Source organism: Lactuca virosa, chromosome 7 (assembly GCF_052849685.1).
Source record: "Lactuca virosa cultivar CGN04683 chromosome 7, Lactuca_virosa_CGN04683_v6, whole genome shotgun sequence".
Lineage (NCBI taxonomy): Eukaryota > Viridiplantae > Streptophyta > Magnoliopsida > Asterales > Asteraceae > Lactuca > Lactuca virosa.
In genome coordinates, this window is record NC_136432.1 from 243,919,447 (window position 1) to 243,940,218 (window position 20,772).

General features: G+C 35.2%; 1 pseudogene; it reads left to right on the plus strand.

Annotated features, from left to right (window-relative positions):
- Positions 1-269: 269 nt before the first annotated feature.
- Positions 270-893, plus strand: LOC145127678 (very-long-chain 3-oxoacyl-CoA reductase 1 pseudogene; annotated as a pseudogene).
- The last annotated feature ends 19,879 nt before the right edge of the window (positions 894-20,772 follow it).

The window sequence follows — 20,772 nt, forward strand, 5'->3', positions numbered from 1 at the left end:
ACAGTTTGTTGTAGGCCATCCAGATGTCACTCCTGACGTGACATGATGACATGTAGAAACGAAAAAAAGTGGCGCAAATACACTATTGTTTTTGCGATTTTGGCACTAAATTTTCAATCTTTTCCCATTTTGACACTAAGTTTTCGATTTTATTCAATTTGCAACATAAATGAACTAAACATATGCGAAGACATAATTGCTCCATTTACCCTATAATATAATATAATGTATATATAGTAGATTAAAAAAAGAATATAAACGAATTAAACATGTGTAAACACATAATTGCTCCATTTTGTGTACTTGGTTTTCTTTTTCTTTTCAAACTCATTACCAATATCCTCAAATTGTTTTTCATCACTTTCTTCCAACCACCCAAGAACCACAAAAACTACAGTTCATGTGCTATCATCACCGGAGAAACTGACGACATCAACAATGCATTTGCCTTCCAACTAGCTCAAAAGGGTCTTCACCTAATCTTGCTTAGCAAAAATCTATCCAAGCTTAAAGAAGTTTCTGATTAGATTGTATCGGTGCACCTAACCACCAAGATCAAGATTTTCAGTGTGGATTTTTCTGGCGAGAATACGGTGGCTGGAGTTAGGGAGATGCATAAGGTGATCTATGGTGAACAACCATCCGTAGGAATTTTGGTGAATAATGGCGGGGTGACTTAACATGTGGCTAGGTTTTTTTCATGAGGTTGAAGAAGAAGTTTTGGATGAATGTGATGAAAGTGAATGTGATAGGTAAGAGTTTGGTAAAAAGAGTTGTGATTGAAGGAATGGTTGAGAGGAAAAAAAGGTGTTATTATTAATCTTGGTTCGGGTGCTGCCATTGTTTTACCTTCACATCCTCTCTATGTGATATATGTTGCTAACAAAGCATAAGTTGGTCATTAATTGTCACTTTCATTCTTTAATTCGATCCATGATTCTCGCTTTCTATTTTAAGATCAAATTAAAGGCATATATGGTTTAATTTTGAGTCAAGAAACATGCAATAGGAATGTTTTTATGACCAAAACGCAGGCATGATTTTAAGTTATGAAAATAAGTTAGTTACATACACAAGGCAAGGTTAGAGAAACAAGGGAGGAAGGAAAATGTAGCGCCCGCAGATTCGGGCTAGACAATTAAAAAAATAAGCGATAATTTTTTTTTTGATTGAAGGTTATTTATGATAAATAACCTTAACCAAAATTATAGTATATGTAGCAAGGATTTTGTACATATGAAGAACTATGAAATCCGACTTCGTATGAAGAAGTTATGCTTCTTCAAAGTTTCACGATTAAACCAACACCGTAGTGTGCATCGTAAAAAGTGAATTTTAGATAGATTGCTTATTAGCCTAACTAATCTAAATGAAAGTCGTAGTAATCATAAAATCGAGAGTGTGGATATAAAGAACATCCAAATCTAACTTCACATCAGGAAGTTATGATTTTTCGAAGTTTCAGCGCAGCAGTACAGGCGCAAAAATTGAAATTCAAATCGGTTGTATGTTAGCCGAAACAATCTAAATGAGAATTGAAGATCTCATGAATATGAGTCTGTCAATATAAAGACAGTCGAGAACGGAGTATGTATGAAAGAGATGAATTTCACACAAACTTTAAAAGCCTAAACCGGTCTAAATATGAAATTTAGTTAGAGAATTAGTTATTGAGGCCTTAATGAAAGTTGTAGAGCTCGTCAAGAGGATTCCAGGGATATAAAGAATGTTGAAAACGGAGCTCGTATGTGAAAGTTATGGTCGTCCAAAGATCTGCAAAAAATACACTAGGCTTATGACGTGGCACCACCTGGTAGCACCACGTGGCGTGGTCAGGTAGCCGACTCCTTCGGGAGACATGTTGACGCGGCACCATATAAAGCTGACACGTGGCTCTCTAAGATTTGTAAATGTGGCCTCCTTATATAAGGATGAGGTGGGAGGATACGGTTGCGACACGTGGCGAAAGGGGGGGGGGTGGAGCCAGTATGGCCTATGGGCGCGGCGCGCGCGTCTTGCAGTATAAATAGTCCTTCGATTTTCTTCATTTCCCACACATTTTCACTCCCATCTTTCTCTGAAAACTCCCTCCTACTAAATCTCAAATATTTATAGTATCTAGGATATTTTTAGCTAAACTTTGGGGAATCTGAAAGCCCAACAAGTAGAATCTTTTGGATCAAGATTCTGCCCACATAATTTCCCGGCTTTCTTTAAAATCCTTGTAATTTAAGCTACACTTATTTTATTTCAAGGGTAACTTATATTCATATTCATAGTCATTATTATGAACCTATAAAAAAGAATTATCAGTGATTCCAAGTCATTATACTGATTGGTCTACTTACGGAAATGATGTCTAGACTGGATTTAATGAGGTGTTTAAAGTGGGATTTCCAAACAGTATACTTTGTATACCAAACGGACCCTACCTTCGATATGATCCTACCTGGTTGCTCGTTACTTGATAGATCTTGATGTGGACATTGGGATTAGTGAGGAATCTAGACTATCATTAGTCATGATGAATATAAGACTAACACTTTGTGATATTCGTACCGAGGTCACATCAAAAGGAAAATCTAAGGTATTAGGCGAAGCTCTGCCAAAGTCATCAGTCATCCACTATCAACATGTGAGTGCATAGTTACTTTCATCTTACACATAGATATAATGTATCCAGATAATTAAGTGTTATATGTGCCTATTATCTATGGTTAAGACCTTATGTGTTAGATAATGAAACTATATGAGCTGATTTTATTTAACCATATTTGTATTATATACTTATAGTATAATGGGTAGAAAAGGGTTATAGGAAGTAAATTATGATTAGGGATTGTAGCCAATGTGGTATTATTGTACTACTAGGGATTAGTCATCTAGTAGGGTATAGAGGACGGCCGTAGACTATTATAGACATTCATTACTAATCCGAGAGTATGGAATAGAAATAAACATTCATTACTGATCCGAGAGTATGGATTAGATATAGTCATTCATTACTGATTCGATAGTGTGGATTAGATATAGACTTTCACTACTGATCCGAGAGTATGGATTAAATATAGTCATTCATTACTGATCTGATAGTATGGATTTAATATAGACCTTCACTACTGATCCGAGAGTATGGATTAAATATAGTCATTCATTACTGATCCGAGAGTATGAAATATGTATATATATTCTTTACTGATCCTTTGGTTAAATGTTTCAAGTCATTATATAGGATCAATATGTGAGAATAGTGGGAATGGGTAAGTGGGTTATTTGATTGTTATGAAATTGTATAATTAAAGTGTATAATATTATGGGTTGAAAACCCTATGTACTTACCAGGTTTCCCAATCTGACATACTCAGTTACTTTATATCACAAGTATCAATACAAAGTTACATGGATAATGATGTTTGGACATGATGAGAGATTCGAGGAAATATAGGCCATAGTAAAAAGACATTGTAAGGCCTATAATGACTATGTTTATGCTTATATTTCTTGTATCAATTATGACATCCCATGTTTATAATAATCAATAAAAACTTTTCTTCGGAAATACTTTTTATGGGACAAACTCTGTATTTATAAATAAACTATGTTTTAAAATAAACATAGATAAACAGTCTTTTCTGGCCGTGAAAATGGGGATGTCACAAACAAAAAAGTCAGTAAAAGTACTGCATCAAGGAATAAGTGAAACCCAAAGGGTATATACTGTAACAAATTAAGGTTCTATAGTTCAAATCTTATTTACAAATATAGGATAAAAAAATTATATACAAACAAAGATTTTCATTGATGGGGGTGGAAATTGGATATGTTTATTTCATTTATGTTGCAAATTAGAGAACATCGAAAAATTAGTGTCAAAATTGGAAAAGATTGAAAATTTAGTGTCAAAATCACAAAAAAAATGAAAACATAGTGACTTTTGCGCCACTTTTTTCGCTGCTAATATGTTATCATGCCACGTCAGCAGTGACAACTGGATGACCTGAAGAAAACCGGTCAACTGGTCAGAATTGCAACAAATTGAAAACATAGTGACTTAATTGTAACAAAAAAACACGATGTCAAAATTGAAAAAAGTGAAAAGTTAGTGACTTTTGTCTCATTTACCCTTAAGTTTGTAAGTTTTAAGGTGATAAAGAGATTAATTATATTCCACCACTTATTCTATTAAAATGATGGTGGAAGTATTTAGTTTTCAATTATCAATTTTATCCTATAACGTATAAAGTAAAACATTGTAGTTGATAAAGACGCGAAAATAAGATCCGTATAAATATGGAGGGGGATAGAAATGTATGTTTACTGTTAAGCTAAGACGTACTGGTATATATAAGTCTAAGAAATCCAATATTCTCATAATGTTATTGACTAGGTTGAGATTGCGTTTAATAACCATTCAGATAAATGGGTGTGGACAAATGACTCCTTGGGAGCATTTGTCGTTAATTCAGTAAGAAAAATTATTGAGAAAAACATGTGTTATAGATGATTGTGTTTGTGTCTAGAATAATTCGATTCTCATAGAAAATAATTGTTTTATGTGGCAGACGTCTACAAAAAAATGTACTTTGGTTTCTTTTAGCAAATGTGGAGTTAGATCACATGTTACATGACAACTCTATAAATGAGATAGATGAATCGGTAGACCATCTTTTAGCTAGATGCCAATTTGCATCTTACTTATGGACATTGATATCTGATTGGTGTGATATCGATAATTCCAATATGTTGGGTTTAATTGACAATCTAGTGAAACCATATAAAGTTGGAAAATCACTATCGGGTGCGAAGCTTATATAAGCCATGTTATTTTTGAGATGTTGGTTCATTTAGAAGTATAGAAAATGCAAAACTACAACAGATCCTCTTCACCACCATTATTAGTGCTTGATGAAATCATGGAAAGTGCTTATTTATAGATCAAGCATCGGGATAACATATGTAATTTAGATTAAGAGAAATGGTGCAGTTCTCCTCATACAATGTTAAATATGTAATTGATATATTGGTAAAGTTAGTTGGGTTGTTGGTCACCTTTTAGTTGCTTGTGAGTGAGTAAATGCACACAATACTCATGATATAATATTAAACATGTCAGTAAAAATTATCAATAATGATAATAAAAGAAATAAAACGTGAGTATAGATCATTTTTGGTGACGGGGTTAGATTTTTATTTGTTGGTGTATGTAAACAATAGTAATTATAAACCATTAAACATGTTAGTAAAGATAACTTATGCTTATTGCTTAATTACATTTGTGTCTCCAAAAGTCAACAATGGTCGTGATAATATTTATAAACGGAGACTATAAGTGAACATTTATGGCTCTATAGGAAAAAAAAACATCACTATAAGCATTTTATGGTCACTGTTTAATTGCCCAATGGGTGAGTAATGTACACAATATTCACGATGTAATATTAGTTAGCAAAAGTTATCAATAATCATAATACAAGAAAGAACACATTAGTATATATCATTTTTGGTGACGTCCTAATTTTTTATTTGTCAGTGTATGTAAACAATAGTAGTGATAAACCATTAAACATGTTTGTAAGGATAACTTATCCTTACAACTTAATTACATTCGTGTCTCCAAAAGACAATAATTGTCGCGATAAAATTTATAAATGGTGAATATAAGTGAACAGTTATGACTCTATAGGAAAAAACACATCACTATAAGTATTTTACGTTCATCGTTTAATTGCCCAATGAGTGAGTAAATATACATAATATTCACGATATAATATTAAACATGCCAGGAAAAGTTATAAATAATCATAATAAAAGAAATAACACGTTAGTATACATCATTTTTGGTAACGTCCTAATTTTTTATTTTTCGGTGTATATAAACAATAGTAATGATGAACCATGAAACATGATAGTAAAGATAACTTATCCTCACATCTTAATTACATCTGTGTCTCCAAAAGTCAACAATGGTCACAATAATATTTATAAACGGTGACTATAAGTGAACATTTATGGCTCTATAGGAAAAACACATCACCATAAGCATTTTATGGTCATCGTTTAATTGTCCAATGAGTGAGTAAATGTACACAATATTCACGATATAATATTTAGCATGTCAGCAAAAGTTATCAATAATCATAATAAAAGAAATAACACGTTAGTATAGATCATTTTTGGCGACGTACTAAGTTTTTTATTTGTTGGTGTATGTAAACAATAGTAATGATAAACCATTAAACATGTTAGTAAAGATAACTTATCCTTACAACTTAATTACATTTGTGTCTCCAAAAGTCAACAATGGTCGCGATAATATTTATAAACGGTGAGTATAAGTGAATATTTATAACTCTATAAGAAAAAACACATCAATATAAGTGTATTATTCTCATCTTTTAATTGCCCAACGAGTGAGTAAATGTACATAATATTCATGATAAAATATTACACATGTCACCAAAAGTTATCAATAATCATAAGAAAAGAAATAACACGTTAGTATAGATCATTTTTGGTGACATCAAATTTTTTTATTTGTCGGTGTACGTAAACAATAATAATAATAAACCATTAAATATGTTAGTAAAAATAACTTATCTTTACAGCTTAATTACATTCTTGTCTCCAAATGTCAACAATGGCAGGATAATATTTATAAACGGTGACTATAAGTGAAAATTTATGACTATATGAAAAAACACATCATAATAAGTTTATTCTTCATGACGGTTATCAAAATAAGATAGATACATCTCCAAAAACACCCTACCATATAATGATGGGTTTGACCTATAATAACAGGTCTTCATGGGTTATACTCACCACAATTGAACGAAAGCATAACTTATCTTCAATGACACGACCTTTCTTTAATGTTAAATGAAAAAAAACCGACATCATATGTCTATAATGATGGGGTTTTTATGTGGATAAAGCCCATTTTTCTACTAGTGAATGAATTCTTCCCATGACATCTTGTTGGATTCTCCTTTGGGCATGGTATCAGCCAATAACTTCCACCAGCTTAATACCCAAGTCTTTAGTTGTCGGACTGCAAGGACAACCCTATGCCTGTTTCTGCAACCGCAGTTCTCAAATATCATCTCCATCTCGAAGATCCAATCCATGACTTCCATCGGTGTTAGGCTTCTAGAAAGACTCAGTGGCTTGGATGCCATGAAATCCTTATACTTGCATCCACCTCCATCGTCTCCTCTATCTGGATGGTTTCTTCTCACCAATCTTGGCTCAACTTAGCTAATAGTCCAAATGTATTATCCCTCCTCAGACTGTTCTTCGTTCAACTCAGGTTGCACAATATGTGCATAGGGTTCATCCCTATTATCACGTAACATTTGTCTCATCTCTTCCCTTTGTTCGGCCATCATAGCTCAGATCATTTTTTGGACTCCTACCATCGTAATTGGTTCTTGCGTAGGCATTGCCCCTGGTACATGATCGACTGCACGAGGTTCGGGCAGCTGATTACCATTTCCTAATCTTCTTCGATTTCTCACAATATCAATCTATACACCAATGCAGGCGTTCGGTGTACCAAGAAGAGAATTTAAGATAAGGAAGGTTTAGATGCATAATTCTCCTTATCACCCCAAAAAGTTATATGACAATTCTAATACCGTAATTAAATGTTTAGAACCCTGAACACATAAAATTTATAAATATAGGTCGGCAACATACCATCGATTTATTTAAATAATAGCATCCTAGGTAGGCAACCTAAAGCATGCTATAATTACAAATCATTTAGCACATAAAAGCAATTTAGGCATCTTTCCTAAAGTAAGCTAGTGTTTGTGTCAATTTAGGCATACTACCTAAAATATAGAAGACTCACACCTCACGATCATCGCTTAGCATTTTAAGTTTAAGTCTAGAAATCCTCAATTATTCCTGGTCTGCTTAAACAAATGCTCTGATACCAACTGTGACATCCCCATTTTTATGACAAATTTAAAACTTTTTATTTATGCTCTATTCATTTCAGAGTATAAAAATTAATGCAGAATTTGTCCCCAAAACATGATAATATCATTATCAAAACATTTTCGAAGAAATGTATTTTATTTATATTAAAAACCATGGGATGTCACCATCAATACATATACATAAGCATAAATAAGTCTTAATAGGCCTTACAACATCTTATTATACTAATGGCCTATAATTGTCACAACTGGCAAAATTAGGTTAAGATGCGAATTCCTAAACAATATAATCTCCTTGTGTAAGCCCAAAGATTGATCCAATAAGCCAAGCCCAATCATTTTTGGGCCTTAACCCATACATTCTCAACCAAAAACCCCTTAATGGGCCAAGCCAAAACCGAAAGCCTTTTCCTTGGGCCCTATTGGGCCGAAGATCTCGTTTGTGCTTTTCTTTGGGCCAAAGAATCTCCTTGATTTGGTTGGGCCTTTATAATAATAATAAAAAAAAGGAGAAAGGAAAAATACAAGAGGTTGACACCTCATTAATACATAACATATAACCATGTTATTAACTTGCATACATCTAGGAAATGAGAGTAATACCCAACATGTTTCCATGCTTCTCTCCCCCTCTCTTTCCTCTTGAAATCTCGGCCTATATACACTCACACACACCTCACAAATCTCACTTTCCTCACTAAACTCCCAAGAACATCCTCCCATTTCCTCCTCTCAAAAACTCCATTTTTCTCCCATTCTTTCTTCTCAAATTTCGTGGGTGTGTGGGTTCTTCAAAGAGGTTTTCTCAAGCTTCATGATTTTGGTAAGTTCTTGGGTAAAATCTCTTGTTTTGGCCAAGTTTACACTAAAAATCCTTCCTCTTACACTCTAATTTCGTGATTGTGCCCTTAGAACACCCATATTTTCAAGATCTCTCCAAGTTGTTCAAGCTAGACTCAAAGTTTCTTCTCATCTCCTTCTGCACTTCGAAAATCCCCAAGGTGAGCTTCATACCCCCTTGTTTTCGGTTTTATAATGTTTTTGGGGGAGAATACAAGTGCTTTTGTGTTAGATCTATGTATATATGCATGTTTATGTGTTTAACTTTTAGATCTTTACTTGAAAATGAAGTTTATCACTTGGATCTTCATAAAAACCTTGATAAAAGTATGTGTCATCACATATAATACATGTAAACTTGTAGATCTGGGATTTATCCACTTAAAATAGCAAAAACAAGTGTTGTGAACAAACTTAGATAACTTAAACTCAAAAATTAGCCATCGACAGAAACGTTTTAGTCCAATCTCGAACTGTTTTGACCTACTTAATGGTAATATTTTTCAAAACTGTTTTACATGCAAACATTTCAGGTTATTACCTTTAAAATGACTACTCTCACGTTTTCATACGATTTTTCTACTATTTTTGGCGAATTTTACAAAACTGACTATCAGATTTGAAATAATTTCGGACCAACCTGTGAAGGTGAGCAATTTCACACTTGTTAGATGCCAATAAAAATTATGAGAAAAATTGTGAACAAAGTAGACAAAATTTTCAAACTTTCAGAATTTACGGTTCCAAATTTTGACTTACGATGATTTTTCTACAAATTTTCCAACAACTAGGTCAGAAAAGCCAAAAACCAGAAAAATGTGTATTTCACAAAAATCAAGCCAAAAATGATATTTTTGACAAAAATGGGTTTAAATGTTATTATTACCACAAACTAGTCAAAAACACAAGTTTTGAACAAAATGGGGGCTAAAGTGTTATTTTTACTATAATTGGGCCTTAATTGAAAACTTTGTGGCTTATTGGGCCAAGAACGTCATTTTTACAAAAAGTGGGCTTTTTATATCAATTTTGTAAATAATCGAGCTAAAATAAACAAAACAATAACAAACGGGTTAAAAACGATATTCTTATCCTTATTGGGCCTGAAAATAATATACATGTTTAGTGGGCCTTAGTGTCCCTTTTACATGTATATTGGGCTCAGGGTAGACATTCATATTCCTTTTGTGCCTGGAAATAATAGATACGTATAGTGGGCCTTAGTGGTCCACTTACATGTTTATTGGGCCTAGGAATGAGTTTTATATGTGTTCTTCTTTCTTTTCCGTGTAAATTTTCGATTAAGGATCTAGTGAGACCTGTCGGTTGGCACCTTTGAGTGTACAATCGTAGCCTGTAGTCATAACCAGAGTTTTCTGGAGGGAAAGCGGGAGTTTGTGTATAGATCTATACGGGGTGACACCCCACACCTGAGCTGTTCGCTACAGTTAGGTTAGGCCAGTCTAGGGTGACAAAAACCTTATCCTATTCCGTCGGCGTCCCAAAGACGCAAAGACAGGCGAAATTGTCATTATTTAGTATGGTTATAACGACTCACTTAGAGGAATTAACGTTATAAGATTTACGGGAAACCATTCTAATTTCTTTATAAGATAAAACAGGAAACCATTCTATTTTCTTTTTGGGATAAAACAGGAAATCATTCTATTTTCTTTTTGGGATAAAACGGGAAACCTTCTTTTTGATAAAACGACAATTTATAAGCACCGGTACTCAACCACCGGGGTTGAGATTCCAGCATCAGCTATCGTAGACAACATCGGGTTGTCTGGAAATCATTCTCTTTTTATTTTCGTAAACATTAACACACATGCATTAATATAAGATCAAACACAAATATTTCAAACCATTTCTTTTTAGTAAATATCGGATTTCTGAAAGCGCTATGAAAACTATTCTAAACAAGTACAAAAACCATTTTTATACAAAACTGCTTATGAACTCACCAACTTTTTAGTTGACGCTTTTTCAAAACGACTTGTATTCTCAGGGATCCAGTAACAGGTAACAAGTTCGACTAGGAGATCAAGTGGTGCAACTTCAAGAAATTTTACTTTCTTACTTTTGTGTAACTGATGAACAAGTTCAATATGAAAACTATGTAAGTGTGTATTTCTAATGTATGATGTTTGGTTGCTATGCTTCATTTATATTCAATTGTTATGATACTGTACACGAAGTCATCCGCCCCCGGACGTTTCCGCCGTCCAGGTTCGGGGGTGTGACAATAATCTCCTCAAATCACTCCTCATCTAAGTGTCTTCGTACCGCTACCTGTGATACAAAGAAACTGAATGGGTCAGGTTTGGTGGCCTAGTGAGCACATAGGGTTTTCAACCCATAATAATTAAGTTCTTTAATTATATAATTCACATCAAATAGTTTACCCAGTTACCCATTCCCGTTACTCTCACATATTTATCTCAAGGGACCTATCCTAAGGATTATCATCATCAACGGGTACACAATACTTCTTGTGGGATTCCTTTAGCAATATATGTCAACAAGGCAACCATGGGGGGATAGACTACATAAAATGAATAGATAGTTCATTAATACCTATAGCTTGCGATCCTGCTAGCGTTTCCACTGGACTGTCTAGAATAGTCTGTGGTTGTCATCTATACTCTGCTAGATGACTTTTTCATCAATAGTCAAGTCCTCTCATCATCATCTCATCATTTTCATCTGTAAGACTGTAACACCCACCGATTCGGGCTAGTCAATTAAGTTATAATAAGCGTTAAAAATGAATTTTTGATAGAAGATTACTTAGGATAATAATCTTAACCAAAGTTGTAGTATATATTACAAGGATTTCGTACATATAAAGAACGTTGAAATCTGACTTCGTATGAAGAAGTTATGCTTCTTCAAAGTTTCACGATTAAACCGGCACGACTCTGCGTATCGTAAAATGTAAATTTTTGATAAATTACTTTTTAGCCTAAGGGGTGTAAATGAATGCTGTAGTAGTCTTTAAACCGAGAGCATGCATATAGAGAACTTCTAAATCTGACTTCATTAGAGGAAGTCATGATTTTTCTAAGATTTAGCGTAGCAATATACAACTCAAAAATCGAATTTTAGATCGATCGATTTTTAGTCAAAACGATATAAACAAGAATTGAAGATCTCGTTAAAAGGAATCAGTCGGTATAAAGACATTCGAGAACGGACATCGGACGAGAGAGTTATGAATTTTTAACAGACTTTAACAGTTTAAGCTTATTAAAATATAACTTTAAAAATAAAGTTAAATTAGTCGACGAAGTCTAAATGAAAGTTGTAGATCTCATCGATAGCTACACATGGATATAAAGAAACGTTAAAAATGGAGCTCGTATGCGAAAGTTATGAATTTTTGAAGATGGAAGTTTTACCTGTGTTTTTGCTTGCTGCCTATGCAAGATCACGACATGACAAGCATGTCTCACGACGTGAGACCCATGGCTAACAAAATGAGAGGCTCCTACATAGCATAAAATAGATGTTTTTACCTCATTTCTTCATCACAAATTACTCCCAAACATTCCTCTCTCTACAGATCCCATTTTCTGAAGTTTTCAGGGTTTTGGAGTATCTTAACGAGGCTCTGAGGCGTCAGAGAACCCGAAGAATAGAAGCTCTAGAGTTGGAATTCTGCCAGTACAATTCTCGAATTTTCGCTACAAATATCTATAAATTAAGCTACACTTATATTACTTTAAGTGTAACTTGTATTTATATTCATAATCACTATTATGAACCTATAAATAAGATTTATCAGTGATTCCAAGTCATAATACTGATTGATCTACTTACGGGGGTGATATCTAGGCAAAGATTTAGTGGGGTGTTTAAAGTGGGATCTCCAAACATTATACTCAGTATACCAAATGGACCCTACCTACGATATGATCTTACCTGGTTGCTCCTTACTTGATAGATCTTGATGTAGACTTTAGGATTGTTTAGGAATCTAAGAACTTAGGATAATTAGTTTCATGAAATAGGAAAATATACTAAGACTTAGTGTTATGTAAATCTAGGTCTTTTGGAAAAAGGTGTAAGGTGAAGCTCTGCCCGATTCACCAATCACCAGAAATTTTTTCAGGTGAGTGCATAGTTACTTCCATCTTACACATAAATATGAAGTATTTAACTATTTAGATGTTATATGTGCCTATTGTCTGACTTTGCAATACTTGTGCTCAATATGATTACTTGGTTATACTATACAGAACTATTTTATAATACCTAAAGTGTATTGGGTAGTAAAGGGTTATATGAAGTAATATATAATATGAGGGATTGTAGCCAGCATGGTATTATTGTACTGCTAAGGATTAGTCATCTAGTAGGGTATAGAGGATGGCCACAGACTAATCTAGACAAGTCTGGTCAACATGGACAAGTTTGCAACTGGTAGATGTTTTATTAAGTCCTCCACGGGCAGGTGCAAAACCTGTAGATGTTGCTAAATCGTACACAGGCAAGCTTACAACTTGTAGGTGTTAATCAATTACGCAAGGGCAGGTTTACAACACGTAGGTGTTAAGTAGGTATACAACCTTTAGGTGTTAGTAAGTTATCTTACGGGCAAGTCTATGACCTATAGGCATTAATGAACCATACACGGACAGGTATTCGAACTATATGTGTTACTAAATTATACATGGGCAGGTCCTCGACCTGTAGATGTTAAGGAACCTCATACGGTCAGGACTACAAACTGTAGGCATGAATGAGTTATTTATGCGGGTACTCCATTCACTCCATGACTATCTTATTAGCACACATTGCTAATGGACTTGCAAAGCATTATTATTCACTTTGAGATCCATTAGGATAGATCCCTTGAGATCATCAATCTAGGATTAGTGTGTGAGAATAACGAGAATGAGTAATCGAGTTAATTGTTTGATGTGAATTATATAATTATAACAAACTGATTATAATATTGTAGGTTGAAAAGCCTATGTACTCACCAAGTTTCCCAACCTAACCCACTCAATTTATTGTATCACAGGTAGCGATTTAAAAGATACATTCTACTGAGAGATTCGAGGAGTATTAGGCCACTAGTTTAGTTATTGTAAGGCTTGTAATATTTCGTTATGGTTTTGTTTCTGAATTAGCGATGACATCCCAACGTTTTAATATAAATAAAATACATTTCTTCGGAAATGCTTTGATAATATCATTATCATGTTTTTTGGAACAAATTCCGCAATATTATTCCTTATAAAGGATACTCTTATTTTGAATAAGCATAAACAAATCGTTCTTTTATGTCTATGAAATTGGGGATGTCACAGTTGGTATCAGAGCATTAGTTTAAGTGAACTAGGAATTTGTAGGATTTCTAGACTTAAACTTAGAATGCTAAGTGGATGATTTTGAGATGAGTGTCTGCTATATTTAGGAAATTTTCCTTAATAGAAATGAGCATTAGCTTATTTTAAGAAAGATGCCTAAATTGATTTTATGTGCTAAATGATTTATGTTATAACTATAAGATGCCTTATATGCTTTAGGATGCCATTGTTTGATCGTGTAACACTCCAAATCAGGTATGACCTTGTACCCTTGAAGAATTTCTATTATATCATAAGAGACCCTTAAGTACGATGGGTGTACTTATGAGTACGCTTAGCGTACTTGGCAAGGAGGATCGCAGAGAGGCAGCACGTACATTGGGCGTACGTGCCAGGATGTTCAAACCCTAAAATCCGGACTTGAGACCTATATCAACATCCTTAACTCTTTTGAGCCTCACCCTTAACAGCCTCCTTCACCTTCAAACACCTCTGAAACCCCTAATATCATTTGTGAGTGCATTTTGAGCTTCAAAAGTGCATTTTTGGTCCTTTTAGTGTTCATCCAAGAAGAAGAAGTTGTCAAGGAAGCTTGGAGTGTCATTTGGCTTCAAGAACCTGCATATTGTCAACCTTGAGGAGCTTCTGGAGGTATAAAGCTTGCATTTTTCCATTTAAATCACTAGATCTAGCTAGAGTTTTCTAGTTTTGTCCCTTTGGTTGGTTTTGGACCTCCTCTTGTGAGCTAAGCAACTCCAAATGATGGAAATGACATATCTGAGGTCCCTTAGTCCCTTTTCAACCTAAAAATGGAGTCTTGGTGGGTATTTTGACCTCATGCATGGGTTAAGAGCTTTAAAAAGGTCTTAATGAGGGTGTTGGGAGCATATGGGACATGCAAAGGCATAAAGTTCCCAACTTTATGCCTTAGGTCGCCTTAATAGGGTTAGATCTGACTTCTGGACGTAAAAGAATCGAGTATTAAGCACTTAATGGAAAAAGTGCTTAATCTATTAGTACATTGGGCGTAACCCGGTGTACGCTGCGTGTAAGCCCCAGAACCCCAGTACGTTGCGCGTACCAGGATGGTACGCTAAGCGTACGCATTACAGTTGGGCTTGGTTCTATTTTGGGCTTTTGGGACTGTCGGGCCTCTTTTGGTTTTTGGTCTTGGTTGCATTTTGAGAATAGTGGGCCATTTTATCTGTTTGGGCCATTGGTATTATGATTGGGTCTTATTGGGCCAAGAGGCCCATTAATGATTTTTGGACATGGACTTTGGGCCCATTAGCAAAGAAAGGATGTTTGGGCCTTCATGGAGGGACTTGGGGTTTGGGTTTTCCCTTTGATTGTGACGTCCTAACATGGGTTAATATTATTATTCAGCACGGGAGGTTACCGACTGTTAGGAGAGCATCTTTCACATTCAGCAGACAGAGGTGAGTCTTCTTACCATACCCATGGGTCTAAGGCACCAAGGCCGGCACATTATGTCACTATGATATATGTGTTAGTCATTCTGTGATTTGATATGCTATGTGATTGTATGATTTGCATGGAAGACCCCGGGGGAGCCCGTGGCATTGGATGTAAGACCATGTGAGGTAGCCCATGGCATTGGATGTAAGACCATGTGGGGTAGCCCATGACATTCCTAGGTAAAGACCATGTGGGGTAGCCCATGGCATTGGATGTAAGACCATGTGGGATAGCCCATGGCAGTCCTAGGTAAATACCATGTGGGGTAGCCCATGGCATTCTTACATGTTTTATGGCTTATGTGATATGTATAGCTGCTATAGCTAGTATGATATGTTGTATATGGCTTGCGTGTGGTATGCTCTGGGAAACTCACTAAGCATTAGCTTACAGTTTGTGGATTTGTTTCAGGTACATCTGAGCCCAAGGGTAAGGGCAAGGCTTGATGGCGCGGCGTGCACTCTCACTCAGTTATTTTATAGGACACTCTGATAGTTTGGAAATAAAGTTGTAATTTATATGTTTTTGGAAAACAATTGTAACTGGTTTTGTGGATGGTAAACATGCATTTTGGATAATTCAAAATGATTTTTTTTTTTAAAAATTGGGTCGTTACAGATCGGATCTATGGTCTATTGCCCACTGGATCTGGAAATTTTATGTGTTTAGGTTTCTAAACGTTTAATCACGATATTAGAACTGGAATATAACTTTTCAGAGTGATAAGGAGAATTATACGTCTATCGTAAATAAAGCTTTCCATATCTTAATTCTCGTCACTATACATTGAACGTTTGCTTTGGTGTATAGAACGTCAGGGTAAGAAAACACAACGAACTTAGAAATGGTAGTGGAAACCAAGCCTGAGCCTCGTGTGATCGAGCGTGCACCTGAGGTTGTGCTAGTAGTTGAAACTGTCACAATGGCAGGAGTCCAAGCAATGATTATGGCTATGATGGTCGAACAAAGGGATGAGATGAGACAAATGTAATGTAATAATATGAGTAGGGAAACTACAGTCGGACTGTTAGCAAAGATGAGCCAAGAGTGGTTAGAAGAAACCAACCAAATGGAGAAAACAATGGGTGTGGATGCAAGTACAATAACTTAATGGAATCCAAGACACCAAGTCTTTCTGGTAGCCCAACCGGTGGAAGTTATGGATTGGATCTCCAAGATGGAGATGGTGTTTGAGAGTTGCTACTGCAACAACAAGCAGGTCAAACAGTTGAAGACAGGAGTATTAAGTTGGTGGAAGATACTGGTTGATACCATTCCCAAGGGAGAAGCTAGTAAGATATCTTGGAAGAATTTATTGTGCAGTTGAAAATGTAGTACTGCTCTGAGCAAGATGTTCTAGAGATTAACAACAAATTCCATAACCTGAAGAAAGGGAAAATGAGTGTCAGCGAGTATGTTGTTGCTTTCACAGAAAATATGAAGCTAGTTCCTAACTTGGTTCCTACTAGACTTTCCAAGGTAAACAAGTTTGCTATGGGACTACCAGCGGATTGGGCCAACAGTGAAGCTAGCAACTACTCTGAAAGCAGCCATCTAGGCAGCTAGGAATGTGGATACCCATATAAAGGAGACAGATCTGGAGAAAACTAAAACTGGAGAGAAAAGGAAGTTTGAGGAATCTTCAAGGTCCTATAAAAAGAGCAGATTTTCAAAGTCCGGCCCCAACGATAAAAGGACTGGAGATATCAATGAGGCAAAGTGGTGCGAGAATTTCAAGAAGAAACACTTCGGAAGATGCACTAATTAAGTGACTTGCTTAAACTGTGGAAAGACTGGTCACTACGCCAGTAACTGCACCCAGAGTGTGTGCTACAAATATGGAGAAGCAGGGCATATCAGGAATAAATGTCCAAATAGAAATGAAGCAGCAAGACTGAATGTGCCGCTGAAGCCAAAGGAAAGAGCATTCCAGATGATTCTTAATGAAGCAGGTGACAATGCAAGGGATCATGAGTAAGGATCTATATATCTGAACATTGAGATATAAAGTAGCCACATAGATAGTATCATGTGGTGTAGCCTAATATAAGAGGCATAGTGTAGGGTGAACTTGAATATCTATGTAACTGTTTCAAGAAATAATATAAACCTAAGTTATGTTATCCGATGTGTTAAGTTGCTATATGATTTTTCTTATGTGGTGACTTGGAGAACTGAGAGGTAATAATTGGGACAAGTATGAGTAGGTGTGAAAGGTATTAGAGGCCTATACTACCAGAAGCACATGATTTGCACTTGGATTAGGGAAAGTCACAAGGTTACTAAGGCATTAGTAGTTGAGTTTCTTTCGTTTTTTTCCGTCGTTACCATCGTTTCGGTAATGACTATGAAGATGACTGTTATTCCAACCCTAGTGGTCATATAAAATCGATTCCGATTGAGAATAAGTCTGCGAAATAAGTTAATTGGTTCAGAGAACCAGGTTCGATGTAGCATCTGACTCAAGTCAGGAGGTCAAAGGAAGGGATAATCAAAGCAATTTACAGAAGTGTCGCGACCGTCGTTAAGGCTAAGCAGCATGTAGCCAGAATTGCTACCCACTGTAATGTGATTATATCAAATTAGAACATGAAGGAAGGTGTCATCCATGTTGGATTCTGACTCAAAAGACCTGATTCTAACCATTTCATCATGGATTGGAAAGGTCATTAGATGTACAACCCATCGGTTTGTTTCGGTAATCGTAGTAAAGACCTTATCTTAAGTTAAGTTTGTATAAGAAGGATCATGAGTCTCTAATAAGGATCGAGTTTGTAAATCGAAGGTTACGATTGAAAGTCCAACATAGGATAACGACCGGGTGCAAGATTGAGCATCACCAGCAGTTAAGAAGTCCAAGAGTTAGATACTCATTTGAAAGGACATAAGAGTTGAAGTTATTACCTAGGATGAAAAGATAATGTGCGGAGTCATTATAAAAGCCATGTTTTGTTGATGATTCTGGGACATAATCATCCTAAGAGAAAGAAAATTGTAACACCCTCAGATTCGGGCTAGTCAATTAAGATATAATAAGCGTTAAAAATGAGTTTTTGACAGAAGGTTATTTAGGATAAATAATCTTAACCAAATTTATAGTTTATGTCACAAGGATTCCCTACATATAAGGAACGCTAAAATCCGACTTCGTATGAAGAATTTATGCTTCTTCGAAGTTTCACGAGTCTACGTATCATAAAAAGTAAATTTTTGATAAAATTACTTTTTAGCCTAAGTGGTATAAACAAAAGTCGTAGTAGTCGTTAAACCGAGAGCGTGCATATAGAGAATGTCTAAATCTGACTTCAATAGAGGAAGTTATGATTTTTCTAAGATTCAGCATAATAGTATGCAACTCAAAAATCAAATTTTAGATTGATCAATTTTTAGCCAAAACGATCTAAACAAGAATTCAAGATCTTGTTAATAGAAGTCTGTAATATAAAGACAGTCGAGAACGGACGTCGGACAAGACAATTATGAATTTTTAACAGACTTTAACAGTCTAAGTCTGTTAAAATATAACCTTAAAAATAAAGTCAAAATTAGCCGACGGAGTCTAAACGAAAGTTATTGATCTTGTAGATAGCTACGCATAGATATGAAGAACGTCAAAAACAGATCTTGTATGCGAAAGTTATGAATTTTTAATGATTGAAGTTTTACCTACATTTTTGCTTGCTGTCAATGCAAGGTCACGACCTGACAAGCATGTCTCACAACGTGAGACACATGGCTAATGACGTGTGATGCTCCGGGACACCCTATAAATAGATGAATATACCTCATTTCTTCATCACAAACCACTACTAATCCTTAGTAGTCATCTAGTAGGGTATAGAGGATAGCCACATACTAATCTATATAAGTATGGTCAACATGAACATGTTTTCAACCTGTAGATGTTTTATTAAGTCCTCCACAGGCAGGTGCACAACCTGTAGATGTTGCTAATTCATACATGGGCAAGCTTACAACCTGTAGGTGTTAATCAATTGTACACGGGCAGGTTTACAACCTATAGGTGTTAATCAATCAAGCACGAGCATGTATACAACTTGTAGGTGTTAGTAAGTTTCCTTGCGGGCGGGTATACGACCTGTAGGCATTAATGAACCATACACAGACAGGTCTTCGACCTATAGGTGTTACCAAATTATACATGGGCAGGTCCACGACTTGTAGATGTTAACGAACCTCATACGGACAGGTCTACAAACTGTAGGTTTGAATGAATTATTCATGTGGGTACTCCATTCACTCCATGACTATCTTATTAGCACATATTGCTAATAGACCTGCGAAACAGTATTGTTTACTTAGAGATCCTTTACGATAGATCCCTTAAGATCATCGATCTAGGATCAGGGCGTGAGAATAACAAAAATGGATAGTCGGGTTAATTGTTTTATGTGAATTATATAATTGCAACAAATTGATTATAATATTGTGGGTTCAAAACTCACCAGGTTTCCCAACCTGACCCACTCATTTTGTTGTATCATAGGTAGCGATTTAAAAAATACATTTTGCTGAGAGATTCGAGGAGTATTAGGCCACTAGTTTAATTACTGTAAAACTTGTAATATTTCGCTATGCTTATCTTTCTGAATTGACGATGACATCTCAACGTTTTAATATAAATAAAATACATTTTTTCGGAAATGATTTGATAATATCATTATCATGTTTTTGGGAACAAGTTACTTTGATTTTGAATAAGCATAAACAAATCAGTATTTTCAGCCGTGAAATTGGGGATGTCACATCATGACCCATTACTACCTAATATATTTTATATTATATTATATTATATATATATATATATATATATATATATATATATATTAAAATACATATATGATTAAATTAAGTAAAAATCATATAATTCTTTTAGCATAGATATCAAGTAATACAGATATTAGGCACACATAACATTTAATCATCTAGATACTTTATATCTATGTGTAAGCTGAAAGTAACTATGCACTCACTTGTTAAAGTGGATGACTGGATATTTGGGCAGCGCTTCGCTATAACACTTAGTTCAATTATCACTAAGGTTAGTTTATTATTTCTTATGACTAATTAATAGCCTAGATTCTTCAATAATCCCAATACATACTGAGAGTTCTATCAAATAACGATCAGCTAGGCAGGAAAGTTGGGAGGCAGGAGCATTTTGA